Source organism: Geotrypetes seraphini, chromosome 5 (assembly GCF_902459505.1).
Source record: "Geotrypetes seraphini chromosome 5, aGeoSer1.1, whole genome shotgun sequence".
NCBI classification, from domain to species: domain Eukaryota; kingdom Metazoa; phylum Chordata; class Amphibia; order Gymnophiona; family Dermophiidae; genus Geotrypetes; species Geotrypetes seraphini.
In genome coordinates, this window is record NC_047088.1 from 156,752,809 (window position 1) to 156,779,653 (window position 26,845).

The 26,845-nt window shown below is 46.4% G+C and overlaps 1 protein-coding gene across 4 annotated transcripts in view; it reads left to right on the top strand.

Moving 5' to 3' along the window:
* CFLAR (CASP8 and FADD like apoptosis regulator) overlaps nt 1-26,845 on the top strand; it is a 173,117-nt gene that overhangs the window by 14,688 nt on the left and 131,584 nt on the right. The window contains exon 1 of one of the 4 annotated variants that reach the window (XM_033946843.1): nt 4,396-4,415. The exons of the other annotated variants lie outside the window; for them this stretch is intronic. The gene's annotated coding sequence lies outside the window, so the exon portion shown is untranslated. Of the gene's footprint in view, nt 1-4,395; nt 4,416-26,845 lie in introns of those variants that run through there. 4 annotated transcript variants of the gene reach the window in all.

Sequence of the window (26,845 nt, forward strand, 5' to 3'; positions counted from 1 at the left end):
TGGTGAACTGGATTAGAAACTGGTTGACGGACAGACACCAGAGGATGGTGGTTAATGGAATTTGCTCAGAGGAGGGAAAGGTGAGTAGTGGAGTCCCTCAGGAATCGGTGCTGGGGCCAATCCTGTTCAATATGTTTGTGAGCGACATTGCCGAAAGGGTAGAAGGAAAAGTTTGCCTTTTTGTGGTTGATACCAAGATTTCTAACGGAGTAGACACCAAGGAGGGAATGGAAAACCTGAAAAAGGATCTGCAGAAGTTAGAAGAATGGTCTAATATCTGGCAACTAAAATTCAATGCAAGGAAGGGTAGAGTAATGCATTTGGGGATTAGAAATTGGAAGGTGAGAGGCTGATATGCACGGATGGGAAGAGGGACCTTGGGGTGATAGTGTCTGAAGATCTAAAGGCAAAAAAAACAGTGTGACAAAGCAGTGGATGTTGCCAGAAGGATGCTAGGCTGTATAGAGAGAGGCATGACCAGTAGAAGAAAGAAGTTGTTGATGTCCCTGTACAGGTCGATAGTGAGGCCCCACTTGGAGTATTGTGTTCAATTTCGGAGACCATATCTGGCGAAGGACATAAAAAGACTTGAAGCGGTCCAGAAGAAGGCAACGGAAATGGTAGACTTAAAGCCTTGAATATGTATACCCTAGAGAAAAGGAGGGACAGGGGAGATACGATTCAGACGTTCAAATACTTGAAAAGTATTAACGTAGAACAAAATCTATTCCAGAGAAAGGAAAATGATAAAACCAGAGGACATAATTTGAGGTTGAGGGGTGGTAGATTCAAGAGTAGTGTTAGGAAATTCTTCTTTACAGAAAGGGTGGTTGATGCGTGGAATGCGCTTCCCAGGGAGGTGGTGGAGAAGAAAACGGTGCCAGAGTTCAAATAAGCATGGGATGAATACAGAGGATCGCTAATCAGAAAATAATGGGTATAGATTGAAAAACTAAAGCCAGTACTGGGCGGGCTTGCACAGACTGTGTCCCATATATGGACATTCAGTTGAGGGCAGGCTGGGGAGGGCTTCAATGGCTGGGATGGTTAAGAAGGGCTGGGGTGAGCTTTGATGGAACCTAAGCACATACTGGGCAGAGCTTTGGGTTTCTGGCCCAGAAATATCTAAGTAAAAGGACCATTTAAACTAAATAATTAATTTATGGAGCATGTATGTTTGGGCAGACTGGATGGACCACTCGGGTCTTTATCTGCCATCATTTACTATGTTAACTTTAGTGCCTAAATAGAATGGTGGAAGTAAATAATACCACGAAGAGTAATAGCTATACATTTGTAATATGCTTTTTAAATTTTCCCCAAAACATTTGCATGTGATTATGTTAATATGTATTTATACTGTAGAGTAAGCAAATAATTTTGAAAAGATATCTTTTCAATAAATCCTGGGCTCCACTAATAGTATTACGTTGCCTAATGTTCTGTTTTCAGCAGTCAACTGTTTCTAAATCATTGACAGTAGCGAGCAGACTTATATATGCCTATATATATTATTATTTATTACTAGTCTTTAAGCCCATTACATTAATGGGTGCTAGAATATATGTCTGTCTGTCTTTCTTTCTTTCTGTCTCTCTCTCTCTCCCGCTGTCTCTCTCTCTCTCTCCTTGGCTCCCTTTTTCTGTCTGTCTTTCTGCCCCTCTCCCTGCCCCTGTGTCTTTCTTCCTTTCTGTCTGTCTCCCTCCCTCCTGCTGTCTGTCAGTCATTCTTTGTCTCCATTTCCCTGTGCAGCAGCATTTCCATCCCACTTCCCTGTGGAGCAGCAACAGCATTTCCCTCCTCCCCCGACTTCCCTGTGCAGCAGCAGCGGTATTTGGCTTCCCCTCCAGGTCCCTGTGCAACAGTTGCAGCATTTCCCCCACCCCTTCCCTTCTCTTACCGCGATCTGGCCTGCTCCGTTCGGCCCCTTCCCCGCGTTTTAGCCTGCTGCGATCTGGCTGCTCCGTTTGGCTCCTCTCCCTTCCCTTTCCGTGGTCTAGCCTGCTCCATGGCCCCCCCTTCCCTTATAGCGTTCCCCACAGGCAGGCAGGCCCAGCTTCTTCCTTGCGGCTCGAGTCCTCTTCTTTGTCGGCCCCCCGTTCCCTTCATGTCTGTCTGTCTGGGTATTTTTTTTAATTTGTCTCTCTCTCCTTGCATGCTGCCTGTCTGTCATTTTTTCTGTCTGTGAATGTCCCTGTGCCTCCTTCCTATGTCCTTAGTGCCCCTTCCTATGTCCATAGTGCCCCTTTCTATGTCCTTAGTGCCCCCAGTGCCTCCTTCCTCCCCCCCTCCGATGCCAGCCTGCTTTCCATTGAAAACCCCCCACCCCCCCAATGCCATTCTGCGTGCCTGCCTTCCATTGAACCCCCCACCCCTCCTCCAATGCCAGCCTGCCTGCCTCCCATCCCCCTTCCAGCGAAACCCCCCCATGCCAGTCTGCCTGCCTGCTTCCCATCCCCCTGAGTAGCATGTTTCCATGGACCCCCCCTGATGCCATCCTGGCTGTCTGCCTTCCATTGAACCCCCCACCCCTCTTCCGCTGCCAGCCTACCTGCCTCCCATTCCCCTGCCACTGAACCCCCCCACCCCCATGCCTGCCTGCTTGCTTGCCTCCCATCCCCCTGAGCAGCATGTTTTCATGGAACCCCCCCATGCCATCCTGCTTGTCTGCCTTCCATTGAACCCCTCCACCTCTCCTCCGATGCCAGCCTGCCTGCCTGCCATTCCCCTTCCACTGAACCTCCCCCCCCCCTCCGATGCCTGCCTGACTCCCCCCCCCCCCCGCCGACCCTACCCGGCACAACTGAAACCCCCATTGACCCTCCCACCGCTAGAGGGCTGACAAACCCGGCAGTAGCAGCAGCGTCCCAGGCACACTAAACGCTGCTTCGGGTCTTCTACTGGCCTAATTTCCTCTGCCGCGTCCCTGATGACGTCATCAGGGATGCGGTAGAGGAAATTAGGCCAGTAGAAGACCCGAAGCAGCGTTTAGTGCGCCTGGGATGCTGCTGCTCCTGCTGGGTGCTGGGTTTGTCAGCCTTGTAGCGGTGGGAGGGTCAACGGGGGTTTCAGTTGTGTCGGGTAGGGTCGCCGGGGGGGGGGGGGGGGAGTCGTGGCGTTGAAAGACGGTTCAGTTTTTCGGTCTGGCCTGCTCCCTGCTGCTCCTTGCCGTATTGTATTTTTTAGTTGAAAGACGCGGCGTTGGCTCCTCTCATGATCCCCACCTGCGTCGGAAGTCCGACGCAGGCGAGGATCATGAGAGGAGCCACCGCTGCGTCTTTCAACTAAAAAATACAATACGACAAGGAGCAGCAGGGAGCAGGGCAGACCGAAAAACTGAACCGTAAGCCGCGCAAGCGCAGTCCTACCTACGGGTCGCTACAGCTCACGGAAAACTGGCGCACGCATAGGAAGTGCACATGTCCGGCTTACCATTTTATTATATTAGATGATGATTATTCAGTGCTGGACCATATGCAGAATTTTTCAATCCTCCTACTAAATTTGGCTGACTGCCTGCCTGGATCAAAAGAAGAAAAACTGTAGGGCTTGTTACCAAATGGTAGTCATAGTAACATAGTAAATGATAGCAGATAAAGACCTAAATGGTCCATCCAGTCTGCCCCACAGTCACACACATTATTAATTAATGATTAAATTGTTTTTCTTTCTTTAATATTTCTGGGACAAAGACCCAGTAACATAATAAGGGGAGGCAGGGGGTGTAGACCAACCCGGGTCTTGGCACCTCTCCTCTTTGCTCCCATACTCGCCCCTTTTGCCTTGACAACACTGCATTCCCCCCCCCCCCCCCAGTACATCTTTACAACTTTGCCAGCAGCAAGCAGGCTGCCCTATGCACTGCTCTTGCTGACCTCGTCCTTTCTTTGACATCACTTTCTTTGCGTGGGGCCAGGAAGTGACATTAGAAAAAAGTCTCAACCGGCGTGAGCAATAGCTTTTCCAGCCTGCTTGCTGCTGCAAAGGTGGGAAAGAGGAACGAAGGGAGGGCGCAGCGCAGCAATTTTGTGGCAGCAGGAAAGAACAGGGGGGGGATGATGTCGGGGCGGTGGGGAAGAGTGCATGAGGGGGTGTGGTGCAACAATTCGCAACAACTTCCCTTGCTACACCACTGCATAGACTGTAGAAGTCCGCCTGGTACTGTCCTTAGGTTTCAGTGTTTTGCAGCTCAGTCTGATTCGTGATTCCTTGGGTTTCAGATTCAGTTTTTGTCTAGATATTTTTCTAATCTGTAGTTTCATTTTCCTTACTAGGTGACAGTCTGTGTTTTCCTATTGCAACCACAGAAGAAGATTCTTGTTAACATGCAAGTTCTGTGTTTGGTTGTTCTCTTTTTTCTAACTTGAGGTCTACCTGTGGTGATCTAGAATTTTTGCAGTGCCAACTTTTCATAGGTGGGGTTATTGCATTTTGAGAGTGTATATGCAAGGAGTGTCTGTTAGTGAAGGGAGTTTTTATTATTTTCACTGATGTAACACCAAATTTTGAATGGAATGTTTTTATAATTCTACTTCAGTTCTGTATCTGTTGCTGGGAGTTTTATTGGTTGATTTGGGAAAATCCCATGTGAATGAATAATTATTTTGTTTGAGGACAATTCTGTAATAGGGTGCCACATTTTAGGTGTGATACCATGCACCAAGGCACCAATTATATAACCGCATCTTTGTGCCAAAATGCCATTAGAGAATACTAGAGTAAGTTGACATTGATGTGCTTAAATGTAGGCATGAATACTTATGCTAGATACATGGTAAACATAATTGTTCACGCCTAAATTTGACACTTTAATGTATAACTTAAGGTAGGTTATAGGATGGTTCACAGTCATAAGCGTGCGAGACAAACATGCGCTTTTGTCCTGTCACCTTATAGAACAATGCTATAATAGTTGTGTGCATGTTATGCACACATAAACACATAAGAAAAGTGCTAGTATTTGATAACATTTCTAGTGCAAAAAAGCATGAGTCTTGAACCAGTGGGTTATGCGCCTCTAATTGCAAGTTGTGTAGAAGGCATCATGTAACTTTATTTTTTGGCTCTGCCTCTTATATCACTGGGCTGTGCTGCAGCTCCTTAGTTTTTACCTTCTGCTTTTATTTTGATTTATTATTTTCAGGGGGTTTTTTTTCCTGAAATTGAGGCTTCTTAGAGCTTCAGAGGTCCCCAGTTTTACTGGGGCAGCTCTTGCCTGGGAGAAGACACAGACTCTCCTGTTAGAAGTCTAGCTGAGAAGACAACCCTTTTAACAGAGCACCTACCTAGCTGGTCTACATTGGTACTTTTGGAAGGCTCAGGGACCGCTATTACTGGAGCTTGAGCACAGGCTATGTGGTCCCCATGTCAGTCCTGAGGACTTTATCGGGTGTCTGCTGTGTATTCCACCCTACCCCCCTCCCTTGATGACATGTATGAAGCTGTAGGGATCTGGGATCTCAATCCATTTGATAGTCTGACTGGCAGCCCAAAGAAACTGACAGTTGGATCTTCTTTACATGCCTGTCTGAGGCAGTAATCTTCTCCACTTTCCAGCTGCTGTTTAAGCTGAAGCAGGCCCAACATCAATTGAACTCCGAGTACACTCCACTATAGTCTATGGAAGTCATTGGGGGGGGGGGGGGTAGGGAGTCCTTTAATTGCATTTTTTTTAAGTTTCTGGGACTAGGATTGGGATCTCCTACCTTAAAAAACTCTTTCCTGAATTTTTTGATCTTTTATTTAACACTCCTGGACTGTTTTTTGGCACCAAAATCTGGAAAGAAATATATAATTGATCCGTGAAAAGGTATGGTAGACCCTGGAAGTATGCGTAAAGTCCCACTCCCCTGGATGTAGGGTCCTCCAGACATCCACTAGATCTAAGGTCTGTATCCAGGCATTTAACCCATTATCAGAATGGGTAGAATTATGTAAAGGACCCAGTGAACAGTCTAACTCAGGGTTCATAATAGAATTGAAATCTCCCAAAATAATTTTATGTGCTAGTGAAACATCTTGTAAGGATAGCAGGATACAAAGAAGCTCTTTCAAAAAGGACCAGAACTATCTTACTCTGATATAACATACGCTGAACTACAACATTGCACCCTTCAGGGTCAGAAATGACATTAGTCATACGAAATAGCACCGATTTATGAATTAGAAGTGCCATCCCAGTTTTAGCTTTGGAAGAAGAGGCAGAGTAGCATTACCTAACGCAAGAGCGCAGCAGTTTACCATGTTCTATCCCAGTAAGCTTGTTCTCCTACAGCCCACAATGTCAGCCTTATGTCGGGCCAAACACTGCAAAATCTTAGTCCGTTTGACCAGAGAATTGATCCCTGATACATTCCAGGACATTCAACATAACCCTCTCTTAGGAGATGAGACAAATTATCCGCTATAATAAAACCCTTAGTGCACATGCAGTTGAAACTCTGTGCGGCCGTGATCCCTGATCCATGGCTCCATGTCACCACATATGTAGTAGGAGCCTTTGGCAGTTTGCAACACGTGCGGTGGTTTTCCCAGCAACGTTCCTGCCCTGATCTCTGACGCCGGCTGAGTTCTGACGACACCTCTCCTTCTCACCGCAGGGCATTTGCTAGGCCGGCCCACTTCGATAATGCGAGGCGGGCCGGCCTAGCAAAAGCCCCAAGGCTGCCCGGCCTAGCGGATGCTGGATAGTGAGCAGGTAAGGGAGAAGGGGACAGGGGGGAGGTAAAAGGAATAGAGAAGGGCTACTGCTGGACAGGGGGAGCAGGGAAGGGGTGCTGCTGGACAGGGGGGAGGTAAAAGTAAGGGAGAAGGGAAGATAGACAGGGGGCAGAGAGAAAGAAAGAAAAAAAGACAGACAGACGGGGCAGAAAGAAATGCCTAAGTCAACACATCTATTCTAGCAACGGGCTAAAAAACTAGTAGTATATAGTTACACAGACACTATAGTATACTATAGTACTAGTAGTATATAGTTACACAGACACTATAGTATAGTATCACTACACTATAGTATAGTATATAGACACTAGCAACCTGTATCCACTGCCAGGGTGCCCAGGCCTCACCCCGACAGTCAAACTCATAGAGAGCGCTCACACAAAACGTACTCACAATCACACCAGGCCACACACCAATCCCACCCTGCCACCCACCCCCCACAAACCCCTCTTTAACACCACCAACAACCAATCCATCAAGAGGGGCTCACTCATGCCAATAATCCTCCCTCCCCATACCATAATAAACAGCAATCAGATTGAAATAGGTCAAAATAAAAAAACATGCAAGTCAACAAGAAGAAACTCGTTTTGGACACAACAGAGAAAGTTCCAAGCAACAGAGAAAGTCTCAAGCAAGAGCACAGAACATGTAAAGAACAGTCCAACCAAGCAAATTCCAACATGATTCAGGAGAGAAATTGTAGGTCATCAAAACAGTCTATACTCTGTCGACTGGTGGCCAGTGGAGATGAAAACATCATGCCCTTGGCGAGGATGCACAGTTACAGCACCATGGAGGCACCCATCACATCAACCAGGAGAACTATGGAAGCACAATCTGTGCGAGGAGAAAATCTCATGGAGTCAACGTCAAATCTGGAAACCGTCAAATCAGTAAAAGCTGGTCTCGGGCACCAGCACTGGTGTCAAACACAAAAGGTTGACCGTTGTAAAGAACTCGAAGTTTAGCTGGAAATTGCAAGGTGAAATGTAACTTCTTTTCAGTAAGCTGCTTGCAAATGGAAGAGAAACCCCTCCGGAGGGAAGCCACATGTGCAAAATAATCCTGAAAGATTAGAATTATGTGATTCTGAAAGGTAACATCCTTCCTTTGGTGATAATTTTTCATAATCAAATCTTTGATTGCAAAATTTAAAATTCGGACAATCACGATTCTTGGTCTGATTACTCCATCCTGTTTCCAGCCCAGCCTATGGGCTCTCTTGATCCAAAGAGGGCCCAAGGTAGAAGTAACAAGAAATTCCTCCGAGAGCCATTTCTCTAGAGCAGTGGTTAAATCATTGTCCAGTATAGTTTCAGGTATGCCTACCAAACGGACATTGTTCCACCTGGAACGATTTTCAAAATCTTCCATTTTCTCTTCACATGAAAGGATTTTACGCTGTAGCTGCATTAGCTTCGCATGCACCGCGGTCAAAGAATTCTCAGCTGTGCTCCCACGTTGCTCAACCTCTGAAACTCAAGAATTAAAATCGGTGACCGTATTCGAGAGTAGTACGAGAATCATTAACTTTATCAAGTTGTGAGCCTAGCGCCAGAACCACAGCCTCTGTCAATTTCACAACCAGCACTTCACTTACAATATCAGGCTCCTCGGCGGGGCCCGCCATTTTCCCATCAGTACTTGGAGGAGCCTTAGTGTAGTTCTGTCGTTTTTACTGGATTTTGTGGTTATTTCAGCTCCCGTTTTTCTGGACAAACTTGTCCATACGAGTATAGGTAAAAATCCAGCAAAGTTAGTTTTCGAATATTGAAGTAGAATATAGTGCAAAAAGGGCGTTCAGGGAGGGAGAGCTATGGAGCTCAGGAAAAATACAACCTCCTGGATCACTACATGGCCCAAGTCCAATTTTTTAAGGAAACAAATCAATTTGAATCAATTCATCGAAGTGAATCGGGAAGCACCAGTGAGCACTGTCTGAAAGATCATCTTTAAGTTACAAATGCTCCTTTCTCCCAACCCATTTTACCCACAAACTAGAAGTAGCATCTTCAGCCCTCTTGGGTCTGCTGTAATATGTGGCTGTAGTTTTGTGACTCAGGAGCAGGACTGTGTAAAGGGAATCTCAGAAAAACTGACAGTGTGGAGCCTGACAGTGTGGAGCCACTACAGTTTCTATAGCCTCTGAACCCTTTTGCCATAATGTTAAACAGAGAGCAATGTTCTTATAATTGTATTTGAGTCAAAAGTTGCTTTTCAATCAGCATTTATTTAATAATACTTATTTTTATAACATCCCTAGTCATAAATAGCATTGTATGGTGGTGATAAGCATTTGGATACATTAAGTCCTCTACCTAAGAGCTTACGGTCATTACCTAATGCATTGCTGTAGGTTGCAGGAGGTGTCAGAAAGAGAGGCAGGATCTGAGATCTGACTTTTGAAGCAGAACCAAAACTCTAGGTTGACTATGTACTGTATTTGGGGGGAAGTTCTATAGAGGTCATCCAAATTTGGATGCCAAAATGCTGAACCCAAATTCTATAGCAATATCTGGGTGCCAACCTTCCATTATAGCAGGGGTGTCAAATGTCGATCCTCGAGGGCCACAATATAGTTGGGTTTTCAGGAATTCCCCAATGAATATGCATGTGATCTATTTGCATGCACTGCTTTCATTGTATGCTAATAGATCTCATGCATATTCATTGGGGGAAATCCTGAAAACCCGATTGGATTGTGGCCATCGAGGACCGACATTTGACACCCCTGCATTATAGAATAAAAGCATAAGTTGGTATTTGTGCACCAACGTTTAGGCACTATCACTTACACCATATAAAAGGCAGTTGTAAATATGAGCATGTAAGTTAACATATGGATTTTCCGGCTTCAGATGTACAAGTATTGGTAACTAAAGTAGACTCTTTTACCTCAAATATTGAAAAAGTGAAACAAGAATGTTTAGAAAAGGTAGACTCTGAGACTATTCCTTTGAAAAATGCTATTACCACTATAATCAAAGACCAGACTGTTCTTTCACGTAAAATAGAAATGATTGAAAATTACAATCGACGTCTTAACTTAAAGAGTGTTGAATTTTCCAAAAATTTCTTCAGTGTCACCGATTGATCTCTTTAAAAAATTTCTGGTGGAGAATTTGTCTTTTCCACCAGATCAATTACTGCATATTAATAAGGTTTATTACTTATCAGCTTTAAAAAGAAAAGCTGGTCTGGAAGAAGGACTTCTTTCTGAAAATATATTACTTCCTGGGAATTTATCAGTTGGCATTGATTACAAAATTTAACAGCAGTCTTAGAAGATTCTTTTACAGATGTAAAGGACAGAGCTACATTAATTGTGAATTTCATAATTGAGCAACATCTTAATTCAATTATGAGATTATTCTTTAAAAAAATAGGTACACCTTTCTGTGGTCAACGTGGTCTGTGGTCATCCTATCCAAACTCGATTATTGTAATGCCATCTACTTATGCCTAACAAAAAGAAGTCTTCGCAGACTCCAGCTTATCCAGAATACTGCGGCCAAGCTGATTTTTGCTAAACGCAAATCTGACCACGTCTCCCCACTACTTACCAATCTTCACTGGCTCCCAGTACTTCTCAGAATTCATTTCAAATGCTCCTGCCTGGCCTTCAAGATCATTCATGGCATCCTTCCGCCCCTAATCCCTCTATCCTTCCTCGCCCTGACGCCTGCTACCACCAGATCAGCCCACAGACATAAACTATCCTTCCCCTCTCTACATGGCATCCTCCACGCAGGTAAACTGGGAAGATTTCTCCTCTCCAAAATCACGGGCCTTTGGAACGATCTCACTGCCCCGCTGCGGAACCTGGGCTCTCTTCAACTTTTCCGAAAACAACTGAAAACCTGGCTTTTCTCTAGCATATAACATCTCTTCTCCTGTTTACATCCCCCCTTTCTACATGCTTTTGTAAATCTTTCTCCTCTCTCTTCCTTATTTTTATACTTTGTAAACCGTGTCGAGCTCCACTTCCGTGGAGATGATGCGGTATATAAACTTAAGGCTTAGTTTAGTTTAGTTTAGTATATGGCTACACCATGATGTCACAAAATCAGCACAAGAAAGGCGCAAGCTTTTTTTTAGCAATGTGAGAAGATACCAAGAAATTGGGAGCTACTTTTACTTTAGCTTATCCTTGTAAATGTATAATTAAATATATGGGTTTAAAATATGGTTTTTATGCACCTGATCATCTAAGATCCTTTTCAGACCTTAAGGGGTTAATCAGAGGGGGAGAGTTTAGCTCTAAATAAATTCCGTGGGGAGGGGGGTAGACGTATAAAGCCTTTATCTTACCTTTTTAATTTGAAATCTTCTTTGATTATCTCCCTGTAACTGGATTGTTCTACTAATTTGAGGTCTATGAAAGAGTCATAACCATTTAGAATTGATTTTCTTATTAATAGTAATGTGAAAATTTCTTTCTCTTTTGGTTTTTTGCATAATGGACTATGATTCTGTATTGCTTTAACAATTTGTATTACTTGTGAATAATATAATAATAATAAATAAAAATAAAGATTTAAAAAAACAAGAAACATATGGATCTTCCTATGCACCTCCACTTGTGAACGCTCCTCGCAGTTATGTGCTACCAGCCCTTCACACTCATAGTCTAGAATCCCACCGAGTGTGCACAGCCCACTTATGCGCATGAATGTAGTATTCACTTATATAAGTACTATTTTATTTATTTAGAAACATGATGGAAGATAAAGACCAATGGCCCATCCAGTCTGCCCATCCACAGTAACCATTATCCCTTCCTCTCTCTTAAGAGATCCCACATGCCTATCTCAGGCTTTCTTGAATTTGGACACAGTCTGTCTCCACTACCTCTTCCGGGAAGACTGTTCCATACATCTACCACCCTTTCTGTAAAAAAGTATTTCCTTAGATTAATCCTGAGCCTATCACCTCTTAACTTCATCCTATGCCCTCTCATTCCAGAGCTTCCTTTCAAATGAAAGAGAACCTAAGAACATAAGAATAGCCTTACTGGGTCAGACCAATGGTCCATCAAGCCCAGTAACCCGTTCTCACGATGGCCAATCCAGGTCACTAGTACCTGGCCAAAACCCAAAGAGTAGCAACATTCCATACTTACCAATTCAGGGCAAGCAGTGGCTTCCCTCATATCTTAATAAGACTATGGACTTTTCCTCCAGGAATTTGTCCAAACCTTTCTTAAAACCAGCTACACTATCCGCTTTTACCACAACCTCTGGCAACGCGTTCCAGAGCTTAACTATTCTCCAAGTGAAAAGATATTTCCTCCTATTGGTTTTTAAAATTATTTCCCTGTAATTTCATCGAGTGTTCCCTAGTCTTTGCAATTTTTGACAGAGTGAAAAATCGATCCACTTGTACTTGTTCTACTTCACTCAGGATTTTGTAGACTTCAGTCATATCTCCCCTCAGCCATCTCTTTTCCAAGCTGAAGAGCCCTAACCTTTTTAGTGTTTCCTCATATGAGAGGAGTTCCATCCCCTTTATCATCTTGGTTGCTCTTCTTTAAACATTTTCTAGCGTTGCTATATTTTTCTTGAGATAAGGAGACCAGAATTGAACACAATACTCCAGGTGAGGTCGCACCATGTAGTATAATATCCTTAGTCTTGTCAACTATCCCTTTTTTAATAATTCCTAGCATCTTGTTTGCTTTTTTGGCTGCCGCCGCACATTGGGTAGAAGGTTTCATTGTATTGTCTACAATGACACCTAGATCCCTTTCTTGGGCGCTAACTCCCAAGGTGGACCCTAGCATCTGGTAACTGTGATTTGGGTTATTCTTCTCAGTATGCATCACTTTACATTTGTCCCCATTAAATATCATCTGCTACTTGGACACCCAGTCTTCCAATTTCCTAAGGTCTGCCTGCAATGTTTCACAATCCACATGCGTTTTAACAACTTTGAATAGTTTAAGATATAGAAATTGCATAATAACAACTTTGAGGACTTCCGGCGGAAGCATGGGGCTGTGAGGTTGGGTGCTTTACAGCTCCGATACGCCCGCCACAGCTTTTCCTGCTAATCGGCGCTTTTACCTGGACACTGCTCCCCCGGGCTGTGGGATCGGCGCGATTGGACCCCGAGCCGATTTTTCCTGCGGGTGACGGAGGGATGGCCGCTAAGACGCCGGCAAAGAGCTGCGAGCGTGGGAAGCCACAGGACACCAAGATGGCGGCGCACGCGGCTCCTGCCTCGCCGGAGTCCCCCAGCTCGCTTTGGGTTGCAGAGGTGTCGGCGGAGGTGCAGGCCGCGCTGGAGGGCACGCTCGGCGCCAAACTGCAGCGAATCCTGGATAAGTTGGACTCGATGGACCAGCGTTTTGCTGCCCTCGCCTCCGAGGTCCGGGATACCCAGCAGAGGGTCAGCCATGCGGAGGATTCGGTTCTCTGGCTGACTCAGGAGCAGGGGGTGCAGGCTTCCTCTCTGGCAGCGCTGAAGGCCAAGGTGGAGGACCTTGAAAACCGGTCCCGCCGGAATAACTTGCGGTTCGTCGGCCTGCCGGAGACTATTGCGGAGAGCGACCTGGGGGACGTCTTGGAGCACTGGCTGACGGAGTCCCTGGCTTTACCGCAAAAATTGGGTCCCCTGCATATTGAACGAGCTCATCGTTTGGGACGGCGCAGAGACGGCGCGGACTGTCCGCGGGTGGTGATCTGCAGGATTTTGAATTACCGGCATAAGATGGAGGTCCTTCGAGCTTTGCGGCAAGGGAAGAAGCTGCAATATAACAACATCTCCATCCTCTGTTTTCAAGACTACTCTGCGGAGGTTTCCCAGGCTCGTCACAAGTTTTCTCCTCTTTGCTCTGCACTGGTTCGCCGCCATGTTCCTTTTTCTCTGCAATATCCGGCACGTTTGCGGGTGATGTTCTCTGGCTCAGCTCACCATTTTGACTCTCCTGAGGCCACTCAGAGATTTGTCGATGAACACCTTCCTGCTGCCTCCTCCTAGCATTTGAAGACCTTGCTGCTGCATTGCTGGAGATCCTGTTGAGCTCTAGCCTTTTGGGTCTGGGGCTTATGGGGACGCCTCCGTGGACCGACTTCTCTGCCTCCCTTTGGCCTTTTGTTGGACTCGTTCTGGCCTCTTTAGGGGCGCGAACTCCGTGTTGTTGGGGTGCTTTTGATATCTCCTGGTGTGGAAGGATGGGAGTGCGTGAGTGGTTTTGGTTGTTTGTTGTTTGGGGGCTCCTTTGATTTCGGTGGGCTGGTGGGTGGGTGTGGCTAGCCGGGTGTTGAGAGTCGGGGGGGGGGTTTGGTGTCTGGATATCCTGCTGATCCTGTGGTGGGCGTATCTTGCTTTCAGGAAGTGGCAACCGTTGGGTTGTGGTGTGGCTGGTGGGTAGGGGGGAAGCGGGGGGGGTTGGGGAGGGGGGGATTTTCTGGGAGGGGGAGGGGTGGGTTTTTGGGGGGTTGGGGTATTCCTAGGTTCAGACCGGTGGGGGTCAGGAGGGCTTTTTGGTGGTTGATATGGCTGGGGGGGGGGGTGGCTGGGACACTCCTCTGGTTCTGCTCAAATGGTTCTATTGTACTTGCTATGTTATCTCTATCTTGTTTTTCCTGGAACATAAACTGATTTCCTGGAATGTGGGGGGTATTCATTCCCCTATTAAACTCTTTAAAATTTTACAGCAGCTTAACCGGAGACGAGCTTCCTTGGCTTTTCTACAGGAAACTCGGTTAACCTCTGTGGAACATGCTAAGCTCTGTACATGGTGGGTGGGTGACCATCTGGAGGCTCCGGCTCTGGGGGGGAAGGGAGGTGTTGTGATTCTCTTTCGCAAGGGCCTTCCGCTACAGACTCACAGGGTTCTCAAGGATCCTGAGGGCCGTTATTTGATCGCTTCGGTTACTCTTAACAATAAACCCCTGCTTTTATGTAACCTCTACGCTCCTAATAATCCCTCCGCCAAATTTTTTAGAAAGCTGCGTTCTCTTTTGTTGCAATTTGGTGATATTCCTTTGTTGCTTGGGGGAGATTTTAATGAGGTTCCGGACCCGCGGCTGGACCGCTCTTCCTCAGCGGGAAGGGAGGCCCACAAAACTTGTACCGGGGCTCAGCTTTTGGCTTCTTCACTTGATTTGTTGGATGTTTGGCGGGTTTTGCACCCGGTGGAACAGGATTATTCCCACCTTTCTAGGGCCCATGGTACACTTTCTAGGATCGATCTGGTTCTCTTGTCCAGGGAGTTGCTTCCGGTGGTTCAGGACGCAGTGCTTGGCCCAATTGAGATATCCGATCACGCGTGGGTGAGTCTGGACTGGCAGTGGGGGCCCTCTAGAGGGGGTGGCGCCCGGTGAGTGTTCCCTTGTCATTTGTATCGGAATGCTCGTTTTCATGATTTTCTGTTGCGTAAGTGGGGGGATTTTCAACATACCAATCTGGAGCATAGAGACGATCCCATTCTTTATTGGGAAACGGCGAGATCTTGGCGTTTGCGGCTCACGAAACTAAACTGCGGCACCGGGCAGTATTGGCGCTGGAGTGTCGGGTTTTGCTTTTGCGGAGACGTTATGCTGGTGGTGGCTCTTTGGGGCTCCGGACGCAGCTTTTAGAGGCTCAGCAGTAATTGAATGAGCTCTTGCATCGGGGAGCGATGCGATCTCGGGATCACTATAAATTCCAATTATTTCGGTTTGCCAATAAGAGTAGCCGGCTGTTGGCTCGGTTGGCCCGCTCTCATCGTGGGGTGTCCGGTGTGGCGGCGTTGAGAGACTCAGGGGGGGTTATACATCATAAGCCTGAGGATGTTAGCCGTATTTTACGTGATTTTTTTGTTGCTTTGTATGATTCGCCTGACCCGGACCTCCTTGATGGTAAGGTCTATTTGGATAGTTTGGATTTGCCCCGCCTATCGATCATTGACTCGGATATGTTGGACTGTCCTCTTACTGCTGAGGAGGTGGAGAGTGTGATTCATGCGTGCCCGTTGGGCAAGGCACCGGGGCCCGATGGTTTTCGTGGGGAGTTTTATAAGTTGCTCGCTTCCAAGATTGCCCCGGTTCTGTCAGAGATTTTTAATTTGAGCGTTGCTAAAGGTTTTTTGCCCAGTTATTTGAATCTTGCGCAGATTATCGTTCTTCCCAAGCCGGATCGGGATCCGGTTTTGCCAGAATCCTATAGACCCATTTCCTTGCTGAATTTTGAGACGAAATTGATGGCTAAAGTGCTGGCCAATCGTTTGGCCCGGGTACTGCCTTCGCTGGTGTCTGACCAGCAAGTGGGCTTTGTACGTGCTCGCCCGGTGTCCAAAAACATTCGTCGTATTCTGTTGGCTTTGGAGAAGGTTGGCGTGGAGGGCACCCCTGCCCTACTTATTAGTTTTGATGCTGAAAAGGCCTTTGACCGAGTGGGGTGGGGGATCCTCTTTGCTGTGCTTCGTGCGTACGGGTTTGGCCCTTTCTTTTTCAATGCTCTCCAAGCGCTGTATAGTGATCCAGCGGCGCAGATCTCGGTGAACGGGGGCCTTTCGGCCCCCTTTCCAATTCGGAGGGGTACCCGCCAGGGCTGCCCTTTATCGCCCTTGCTTTTTGCTCTTTATTTGGATCTGTTGATTCGGGAGCTGCAATCTAATGTGGACATCTGTGGCCTTCAATTGGGTGCCACTCATTTTAAGGTGGCAGCTTTTGCTGATGATCTTTTGGTCTTTTTGTCTGATCTACACCGCTCCTTGTCTACTCTCTTGGAGAGTGTTCGGGAATTCGGGGACTTTTCGGGATTTGCATTGAACCTGACTAAATCTGAGGCGTTGGCTTCTTCGGCGGGGCTCCGGGCGTCTTGGGGAGGGACTTTTCCATTGAAATGGGCTGATTCTTCCTTTCGCTATTTGGGAATCCGGCTTTCTATGGATGTGCGGGAACTTTATAGGTTGAACGTTACGCGTCTCTTGTCCTCTATGGGATCGGTTCTGGCTGCTTGGCGTGATTTGCCGCTCTCCTTGATGGGAAGAGTACATCTCTTTCAGATGGTGCTCTTTCCTAGATGGTTGTACGTCCTGCAGACGCTCCCCTTGTGTCTTTTGCAGCGGGACCTAAGGACTTTTTACTCTTTGCTCTCGCGGTTCTGTTGGGGAGGCCGGAAGCCTAAGTTACGGTGGAGCTTAATGGTGGGCTCGTGGGACCGGGGAGGCTTTGGGGTGCCGAATCTCAGGTTCTATAACTGGGCTTGTCTCTTGCGGCATATTCGAGATTGGGCTTTGGGTACCGCTCTATATACGGATATTTCCTTCAAGCGTGATTATTTCTATCCTACCCACCTCTTGTCTCTTTTGCATGCTCGGTTGGTGGAGGTGCCTGCTCCTGGTAGACGTAGTGTCTTGTTTCGCCCTCTTTGGGAGGTGTGGCGGAGGATTCTTCCCATGTGGCATCAGGACTCTAGGGTTAGTGTGTTGTTGCCCCTGGCCGGTAATCTTTCTTTCCCTCCGGGGTTAGTGCCTTCAGTTTTTGGAAGATGGCGGGCTAAGGGCTATGAATTCCTCTTTCAGGTTCTGCTGGATGACGGAGAGCTGCAGTCCTGCGCTGATTTGCAGCAGGGGGGGGTCTTCCTTCTCAAGGTCTTGCTTATGCGCATTGTCAGCTGCGGCACTATGTGCACTCGCTTCCTAGAGATTCTCTCTCATTGTCCTTTGGGATGCAGTTTAGAGCTTTTTTCGAGGGGGGGGGGAGGATCCGGAACCTCAGATTTCAGTTTCTTCTTTTCAAAGGCGGCTTGCAGCCCTGGAGCCTCCCCGTGATTTTTCCTCGGTTTTGGAGGCTTGGCGGAGGGATGTGGGGAGGAGCTTAGGGCGGATTGGTTGCTCCACGCTATACGCCGGATTCCGGCCTTAGTATTTAATGCGGAGCTGCAAGAGTGCCATTACAGGACCTTGTTGCGGGCCTATACCTCCCAGAGCCGGGTCTTCTATATGGGTTGTGTGGATACCCAGCTTTGTCTCACCTGTAACACTGAAGTGAACTCTTATTTTCATGGCTTTTGGAGTTGTGAGAGTATACAGGGTTTTTGGGGGGCTCTGGCCTCCTTCCTGCAGGATCTCCTTCGGGTTCCTGTTCCTCTTTCTGTTTTCCACTTGTTGTTTGCTCACTTCCCTGCATTTTCTGTCTTTTCTTCTGCTGAAAAGTTGTTCTTGAGCAAATGTTATATTTTAGGGAAGAAGTGTATCCTGAACCATTGGTTGACCGATGTTCCTCCCTCCTTCTGGTATTGGAGAAACAAACTACATGAGCTGATGTGCTGGGAGGCCCGGCTGGCTTGTTCCTCTCGTCGTAAGAGTAGTGACTTTATTCACACTTGGCTTCCCTATTTGGACAGTTTGCCGCCGCGGAGTCGTAGTCGAATTGTGAATGGATTGCAACTGTATTCTGCTCCACCTGTCTGACCTGAGATTCTTTTCTGTTGGGGTTGGGGGGAGGAGGGGTTTGGGGGGGAGGGGGGTATGGGCCTGTTGGGGGGTGTTTGGGTCTCTTCGTTCCCTGAGAGGACATCAGAGTCCAGTCCTCTTTGGGGGGGAGGTGGCCCTCCTTTGACTATTATTGAAAATGTTACAATCCTTCTCTATATTCGGTGGTTGTGAGTTATTCTATTTACCAATAAAAAAAGTTTCATAATAATAACAACTTTGAACAGTTTAGTGTCATCTGCAAATTTAATCATCTCACTCGTCATTCCAATTTAGAGATCCAATAAGTTAAATAGCACTGATTCCATTACATCAGTGGTCTCAAACTCAAACCCTTTGCAGGGCCACATTTTGGATTTGTAGGTACTTGGAGGGCCTCAGAAAAAATAGTTAATGTCTTATTAAAGAAATGACGATTTTGCATGAGGTAAAACTCTTTATAGTTTATAAATCGTAATTTATAGTGAAAGAGACATATGATCAATAAACTGTTTTATTTTGCTTTTATGATTGATATTCATACCGAGGGTCTCAAAATAGTAACTGGCAGGCCGCGAGTTTGAGACCACTGCACTACATCAACCGGCTCACCTTTATCCACATGTTTATTCATACCTTCAAAGAAGTCAAGCAAATTGGTGAGGCAAGATCTCCCTCGGCTGAACCCTTGCTGACTCTGTCTCATTAACTCATGTTTGTCTTCGTGTTCCACAATTTTATTTTTTATAATTGTTTCCACCATTTTGCCCAGCACTGAAGTGGCTTACCGGTTTGTAATTTCCCGTTTCTGTGACTTTTGTTATTTTTTTATTTTTTAATAAATACCAAATTGTGCATTCTCAAGTAAATTAAGCACAATGGGCTTCATTGATTTAAAGACCCTCAGTTGGTCATACCTTTTGCATTTTTTATTCGTGGGCCTTATTTAGTGTTTTAATTATTTTTCCGCCCTAGTAATTATACACAATATTGTTTCTGTCAATTCATTTGTATATATTATTAGATATGAAAACATCATTGTTTCTGTATCGTGAATATATATATAAAAATTATCACATATAAAAATTATATAAAAACTGTTATGTATTAAATTCATGTTGGGTTTATGCGATATTAGGTAACTATGTTGCAATATGTGTTATGGGCCATAGTTTTTGTGTTCTGGCTAGCCATGTATGCCCACAATTGTATTTGGGTTATCATAACTTTTAACCATTTTTATTTTTTTTACTATTTATCAATTTTATCAAGCAATGTTTTATGATGCAATTAGGTGTTACTCATATGTTTTTATCAATTCCATTATCTATTATTTTTAGCCAATGGTTTTTGGCTATTCATTAAGATTGTTTTAATCTCTACTGTTTGCACTTGTGCTGTTACTATTTTTAACTATTTTCATGTATGTTGTATGATTTGATGGTTTCAATTTTATCATTATTGTTGTCAAGTAATGCTTCATCATATAACTGATTGCTTTTTAGATGTTTTCATCAATTTTATTTACTATTTTCAGCATGGTTGAATGCTTTCATTAATTATTCATTAAGATTGTTCCTAATTCTACTGTTATCCCAGGACAAGCAGGCAGGTATTTTCACAAGTGGGTAACGTGATCCAACGGAGCCCCGATGCGGACGCCTCACAAGCAGTTGCTTGAAGAAACTCGAAGTTTCGAGTAGCCCGCACTGCACATGCGCGAGTGCCTTCCCGCCCAGCACAGGGCGCGTCTCCTCAGCTCTTACTTTTCCGCGGAGCCGAGAAGTCTGTCTTCGACTCTCTGCGTGAAATGTTTTCACTTGTGCCTTCTTTTGTCCACGGTTTTGGGTTATTTTTTCTCAGAATCGCTGTTTTACATCATTGTTTAAAAAATAAAAATAAAAATTTCTTCTGTTCGTTTGACCGGGCAGGCCACGTGGCTGCAGCCCCGTGGCTTCGATCTTGTGGCGGAGCTTTTTCAGCCTATGTCCCGGCCTGCAACCGGCTTTAAAAAAATGTTCCAAGTGCCAGCCAGCGATTTCCCTGACGGACCCTCATCGACGCTGTCTTTGGTATCTCGGGTCTCCACATCTCCCGAAATCGTTCCGGCCTTGCTCAACACTTACGTCTCATGCTTACAAGCGTCGTTGCATCCTGTGGGAGCAGCTTTTCAGCATGGAGTCTTCGATGGAGCTTTCATCCTCGAAGGGTGCTTCGCCCTCGACATCATCCGATGCTCTCCAGGCTTCCACAGCTTCTGCTCCGAGCCTCATCAAACCTGCCTCGTTTTTACCGGCTCTGTATTCGATGCCTGCTGCAGTGCCTTCCTCTTTCTCCTCAGGTCAGGTAGCACAGCAGCCCATTCCCCCGGTGGTGCTTAAAGTGCCCAAGGCTTCTAAGTCCAAGCATTCTCACACTTCCTTGAGGGAGCACGAAGCCCGTGCAGGTGGTCCCATTGGAGACACGGATCCATCCTTGCCGGCTTCGTTCAAGACCTTATTGGAGAAGCAATTCATTCAGCTCTTTACTACCATGGGGCCGAAGCTTCTCTCACAAATCCAGTCTGGGCATGCGGAGATCTCCCACGAGGTCGAGCCGCCTCCTATGCCTCAGTCGTACGCACACTCTCTACAGCAGTGGTTCCCAACCCTGTCCTGGAGGAACACCAGGCCAATTGGGTTTTCAGGCTAGCCCTAATGAATATGCATGAAGCAAATTTGCATGCCTATCACCTCCATCAAATGCAAATCTCTCTCATGCATATTCATTAGGGCTAGCCTGAAATCCCGATTGGCCTGGTGTTCCTCCAGGACAGGGTTGGGAATCACTGCTCTACAGGGAGCAGAGTCTCTGCGAGTGTCTGGTCTGGCATCTCGGCATACATCGCAAGGAACAGAGTCTTTGCCCATGCCTCCATTGGAACCCGTACATTCGATGCAAGGAGCAGAGTCTTTGCGAGTGCCTCGAGGTTCTTCCACTCAGCCTCCTCTGCTTCGTTCCACAGCCTCAAGCCCTATCCATTCTCTGGGGGCTTCGGTGGGGACACGCTCTCCTCGATTGTCGAGGCCTGCTTCGAGCCACAGCTCGCATCATCGATCGAGGCATTCTTCGAAGCATTCATCCAGGCATGCCTCGCCTCATCGCAAGCAACCTTTTCTTCAATATTCCCCACCGTCTGCTTCGACCCTTCCGCTTCTCGAAGACCCGGTGGGTTCTTTTTCTCCATCCAGGTCTCCTTCTTCATTGGAGCAAGCCGCCTCGACATCCTCGAGTCCCTCTCAAGGCTAGGCTTTGGCAGATCAGCTGTCTTTTTCCTCTTTTCTTCTGCGTCAGATGGCAGCTGATTTGGATATTCAGCTTGACACTGGATCAAGTTTTCCAAGGAGTATCTCGAGACCATGCATCTTCCTCAACCTCCTGCTAAATCCCTCAAGCTTCATCTTCACAAGCTTTTGGATCAAACCTTTGTCCGCTGTCAGGAAACTCCTTATTCCATTCCAGCTGTTCCAGGCAAATTGGATTCCAGATACAGGACTGTTCATCACAAGGGGTTTGACAATGCTCAATTGTCTCACCAATCTCTTCTGGTTGAATCTTCTTTGAAAAGATCTCACCCTTCCCAGGTGTATGCCACTGTTCCTCCGGGCAGGGAAGGCAAAATGATGGACAGATTTGGTCATCGCATCTACCAAAACTCCATGATGAACTCCAGAGTCCTCAACTATAACTTTCATTTCATCACCTATTTTGAGTTCTTTCTCTCCATCCTTCAAAAGTTCATGCCTTATCTGGATTCTCGTGTGCATTTTGAATATCAGGAAGTCCTTGCATCCTTGTCCCAACTTCGGCTGCAGCTTCTTCAGTCTTCCTATGATGCTTTTGAGCTGTCTGCTCGAGCTACTGCTTGCTCGGTGGCCATGCGATGTCTGGCGTGGCTCCATACCATCGACATGGATCCTAACAATAATAATAATAATAAGTTTATATACCACAGTACCGTTAAGTTCTATGCGGTTTACAAAAGATTAATGAAGTACAAGTTGAGAGAACTTAGGGGATGGGAAAACAAGAGGGGGATAGTGTAATAGAACCGTTATAGAGGGGAAAGAGAGGAACGGGTCAGCTATCTAGATACTTCAGGAACAGGTAAGTTTTGAGGCGCTTCCTGAATAGCTCATAAGTGGTAGGCGAGAGCAGTTGTTCTAGATCTTTACCCCATAAAGCTGCTTGATGTGAGAGAAGGTGTTCGTGGTGTTTTTTTTGTTTGCAACCTCTAACCGGGGGGGGGGGGAACGAAGTGCGAGTGGGAGCTTCTCTTGTGTCTGTTGGCTGAGAAGGAGAAGAGGTCAGTTATGTATTTAGGAGCTAGTCCGTAAAGAACTTTAAAGCAGAGGCAGGCGAACTTAAACTTCACACGAGCTTCCAACGGCAGCCAGTGTAGCTGTTTGTAGCATGGCGTCATGTGGTCAAATTTCTTTAGACCGAAGATAAGTCTGACCGCAGCGTTTTGCAATTAATTGTAAGCGTCGCATATTCTTTTGGGAGGTTGCTAAATAGGCGATGTTACAGTAGTCGAGTTGACTCAGTACGAGGGATTGTACCAGGATTCTGAATGCAGAGTTGTCAAAATATGATTTAATGGATTTGAGCTTCCAGAGGGTGAAAAAACCCTTTTTGATTAAGGAGTCTACCTGGTCTTTCATGGTTAGGCATTGATCAAGCGTTACTCCCAATATTTTAATGGTGGGCTGTATAGGGTAGTTAATAATAACCTGCAGGACCGGCTGGCTAATGTTCCTTGTGCTGGCCATGACCTCTTTGATGAGTCTATAGAGGCTGCCACCAAGAAGCTTTCGGACCACGAGAAGTCTTTTGCTTCCATTCTCCAGCCGAAGCCGGCTCCTCGCCCTACACGTCCTCCTCTGATTTACCAACGGTGTTTTCCACCGAAGCAGGCTCCTTCCATTCGTCAGCCTATCCCGTTTTTCCCCCTATTGGAGGTCGTCTCCATCATTTTTACCACCGATGGATGACTGTTACCTCCGACCTCTGGGTCCTTTCCATCATCAGGGAGGGATACTCTCTTCAGTTCCATCAAGTTCCTCCAGAACATCCTCCAAGAGAGTATCCTTCCACCTCTGCCCAGACTGCCCTTCTTCTGCAGGAAGCTCAAGCTTTGCTTCAGCTCCGAGCTATCGAGCCCGTTCCTTTGGCTCAGCAGAACAAGGTACTTCCTTGTTCGGAAGAAGACGGGCGATCTGCGTCCTATTTTGAATTTCAGGGTGCTCAACAAATTTCTGGTCAGAGAAAAATTTAGCATGTTAACCCTAGCATCCCTGTATCCCCTCCTCGAGCAGAATGACTGGTTATGCTCTCTGGATCTCAAGGAGGCCTACACACACATTCCCATCCATCCAGCCTCCCGTCAGTACCTCAGATTTTGGGTGGGAAATCTTCATTATCAATATAGAGTGCTCCCTTTCGGCCTGGCCTCATCACCCAGAGTCTTCACCAAGTGCCTGGTAGTGGTGGCTGCTGCGCTCAGGAACCATGGTCTTCAGGTGTTTCCCTACCTGGACGACTGGCTCATCAAGGATTCCATGTCTCAAGGAGTCGTCCTAGCGACCCAGCGGACTATCTGGTTCCTGCAGAGTCTGGGATTCAAAATCAACTTCCCGAAATCCCATCTCCAGCCTTCTCAGACTCTTCCATTCATCGGAGCTGTTCTAGATACTGTCCAATTCAGAACGTTCCTTCCTCAACAACGTTTGGAAGCTCTTCTCCATCTTTGTCATTCGGTCTGCTCTCGCCTGTACGGCCATCTCGGCGAGATAAATGATGGTTCTTCTGGGTCACATGGCTTCTACAGTACACATGACTCTTTTTGCCAGACTTCACCTCAGAATTCCTCAGTGGACCCTGGCATCTCAATGGACACAGGTTTCCGACCCTCTGACTTGACACATCCAAGTCACTCCTGCTCTGACACAGTCTCTTCGCTGGTGGTTGCTCTCTTCCAATCTATCCAGAGGCTTACTTTTTCACACGCCCCCCCCCCCCCATCAGAAGGTTCTCACGATCGATTCTTCAACTTACGCTTGGGGGGGCTCATCTAGATGGTCTCCGTACTCAAGGCTATTGGACCAGTACGGATCGTCAATGTCACATCAATCTCCTGGAACTCAGGGCGATTTTCAATGCTTTTCAGCATCTGCTTCACGACCGTGTAGACCTCATTCGCACGGACAATCAAGTCGCAATGTATTATGTCAACAAACAGGGATGCATGGGATCTGCCTCCCTCTGTCAGGAAGCTCTGAAAGTTTGGGATTGGGCAATTTGCCACAACACCTTCTCAAAGCTGTCTACGTTCAGGGGGCGGACAATGCCTTGGCAGACAACTTGAGTCGTCTTCTACAGCCTCACAAATGGACTTTCCATTCCACGCCCCTTCATCACATCTTCTCTCAGTGGGGAATGCCTCAGATAGATCTCTTTGCAGCCCCCCACAACTTCAAGCTGCCTCAGTTCTGCTCCAGGATCTACACTCCTCATCGCCTCAAAGCAGATGCTTTTCTTCTGGACTGGACGAATCTCTTTCTATATGCGTTTCCTCTCATTCAAAAGACACTGGTCAAGCTGAAATCCGATCATGCCATCATGATTCTGGTTGCTGCTCGGTGGCCCAGACAACCCTGGTCCTCCCTTCTTCTTCAACTCAACAGCCGGAGCCATACCTTCTACCAGTTTTTCTCTCTCTGCTTACGCGGCATCAGGGAGCTCTACTTCATCTCAACCTACAGTCTCTCCATCTGACAGCTTGGTTCCTATCAACATAGCTCCTCTCCAGTTTTCTCAATCTGTGAGGGATGTTTTGGAAGCTTCATGGAAGCCTACTACTAGACAATGCTATCACCAAGAATGGACTAGATTTTCTGCTTGGTGTTTTTTTCATCATAAGGAGCCTCAACTTTCCTCCTTATCTTCAGTTTTGGACTATCTGTTGCACCTTTCTCAGTCTGGTCTCAAGTCTATTTCAGTCCGAGTCCATCTTAGTGCAATTGCTGCTTTCCATCAGCCTATTGAAGGGAAACCTCTCTCTGCTCATCCTGTGGTTTCCAGATTCATGAAAGGACTTTTCAGTGTCAAACCTCCTCTCAATCCGCCTCCAGTGGTTTGGGACTTCAATATTGTTCTTACTCAACTGATGAAACCTCCATTTGAACCAATGGACAATGCTCATCTGAAGTATCTCACTTGGAAAATGGTGTTTCTCATTGGCCTCACTTCTGCTCGACGAGTCAGTGAGCTTCAAGTGTTGGTTGCGGATCCGCCTTTTACAGTGTTCCATCATGACAAGGTGATTCTTCGCACTCATCCGAAATTCCTTACTAAAGTGGTCTCGGAATTTCATCTCAACCAATCCATTGTTGTTCCAATGTTTTTTTCCAAAGCCTCATTCTCATCCTGGAGAATCAGCTCTTCATACTCTGGACTGTAAACATGCTTTGGCATTCTACTTGGAACGCACCAAACCGCACAGAACTGCTCCTCAACTTTTTGTCTCCTTTGATCTGAACAAGTTGGGACGTCCTATCTCTAAGCGTACCACCTCCAATTGGATGGCGGCTTATATCTCTTTCTACTATGCCCAGGCCGGATTTCCTCTTCACAGTAAAGTCACAGCCCATAAGGTCAGAGCAATGGCAGCTTCTGTGGCTTTCCTCAGATCTACACCTATTGAGGAAATTTGTGTTCAAATATATTTTATTGAGCTCAACAAAACCATCAAACAAGAAAGCAAGCAAATACAAGCATGCTCAGCATTTTGGATAATAAAACCCATCCCTACAGACAAGAAAACCCCCCTATGCCAACACAACCCACCCCAAAATAAATAACCCCCCCCCCCCCCAGGGTCTTCCTTCGAAGTACATCTCATCCAAAGAAAATTATACAGAAAGCAGGTAAACCAGACATAACAAAGGAAAACAGAATACAAAGATTCAACAATTCAGCAAGCGGCTTCGGGCCAGCAGGGTTCCCAAGTGCGTTGAAAGACCCGGCCTGTGAGAGAAGAAAGGTCCAACACATCTCTCCGTTCCCACATCAAGAGGGTAATCATCCGGCATCACCAAAGAGAGTAATCGGAAGCAGTATCTTCAAGCCAGTGTAACAAAATACATTTCAGGGCCACCAAGACAGTCCATTTAAGGAAAGCTGTAGCGCCCCTCACACGAGGGAAGTAGTGAGGAACAGTTCCAAATAATAACAAAGGGAAGCGGCGAATGGTAATTTTCCAGATGCACTCCACAAAGACAAAAACAGCATTCCAAAAAGCTTGAATATCTGGGACAGTCCAAAACATGTGTCCCAAGCCCGCTTCAGGGGCATGGCATCGAAGACAAACTGCAGTTTCACGAAGGCGGGATAGATATGCCCTCTTTGGAGAGATGTACAAGCGGAAAACTAACTTATAGTGTTGTTCCCAGAAAGTGGTATATTTTTGAAAGGCTGGCAACCTACGGACAGCCTGTAAAAGCACATCATCTGGCAAATCTACAGCAAGGTCACGAGCCCAGGCCTCCCGTAAATTGAAATGGTCAAACACGGGGGACTCATCCTTCAAATGGCGATGATGGAATTTAAGGGGGACTGGAAGTTGAGAACCAACGGTGAAAGCCGTGGAGAGCAACTCGTGACAAGAGGCAGTCAAAG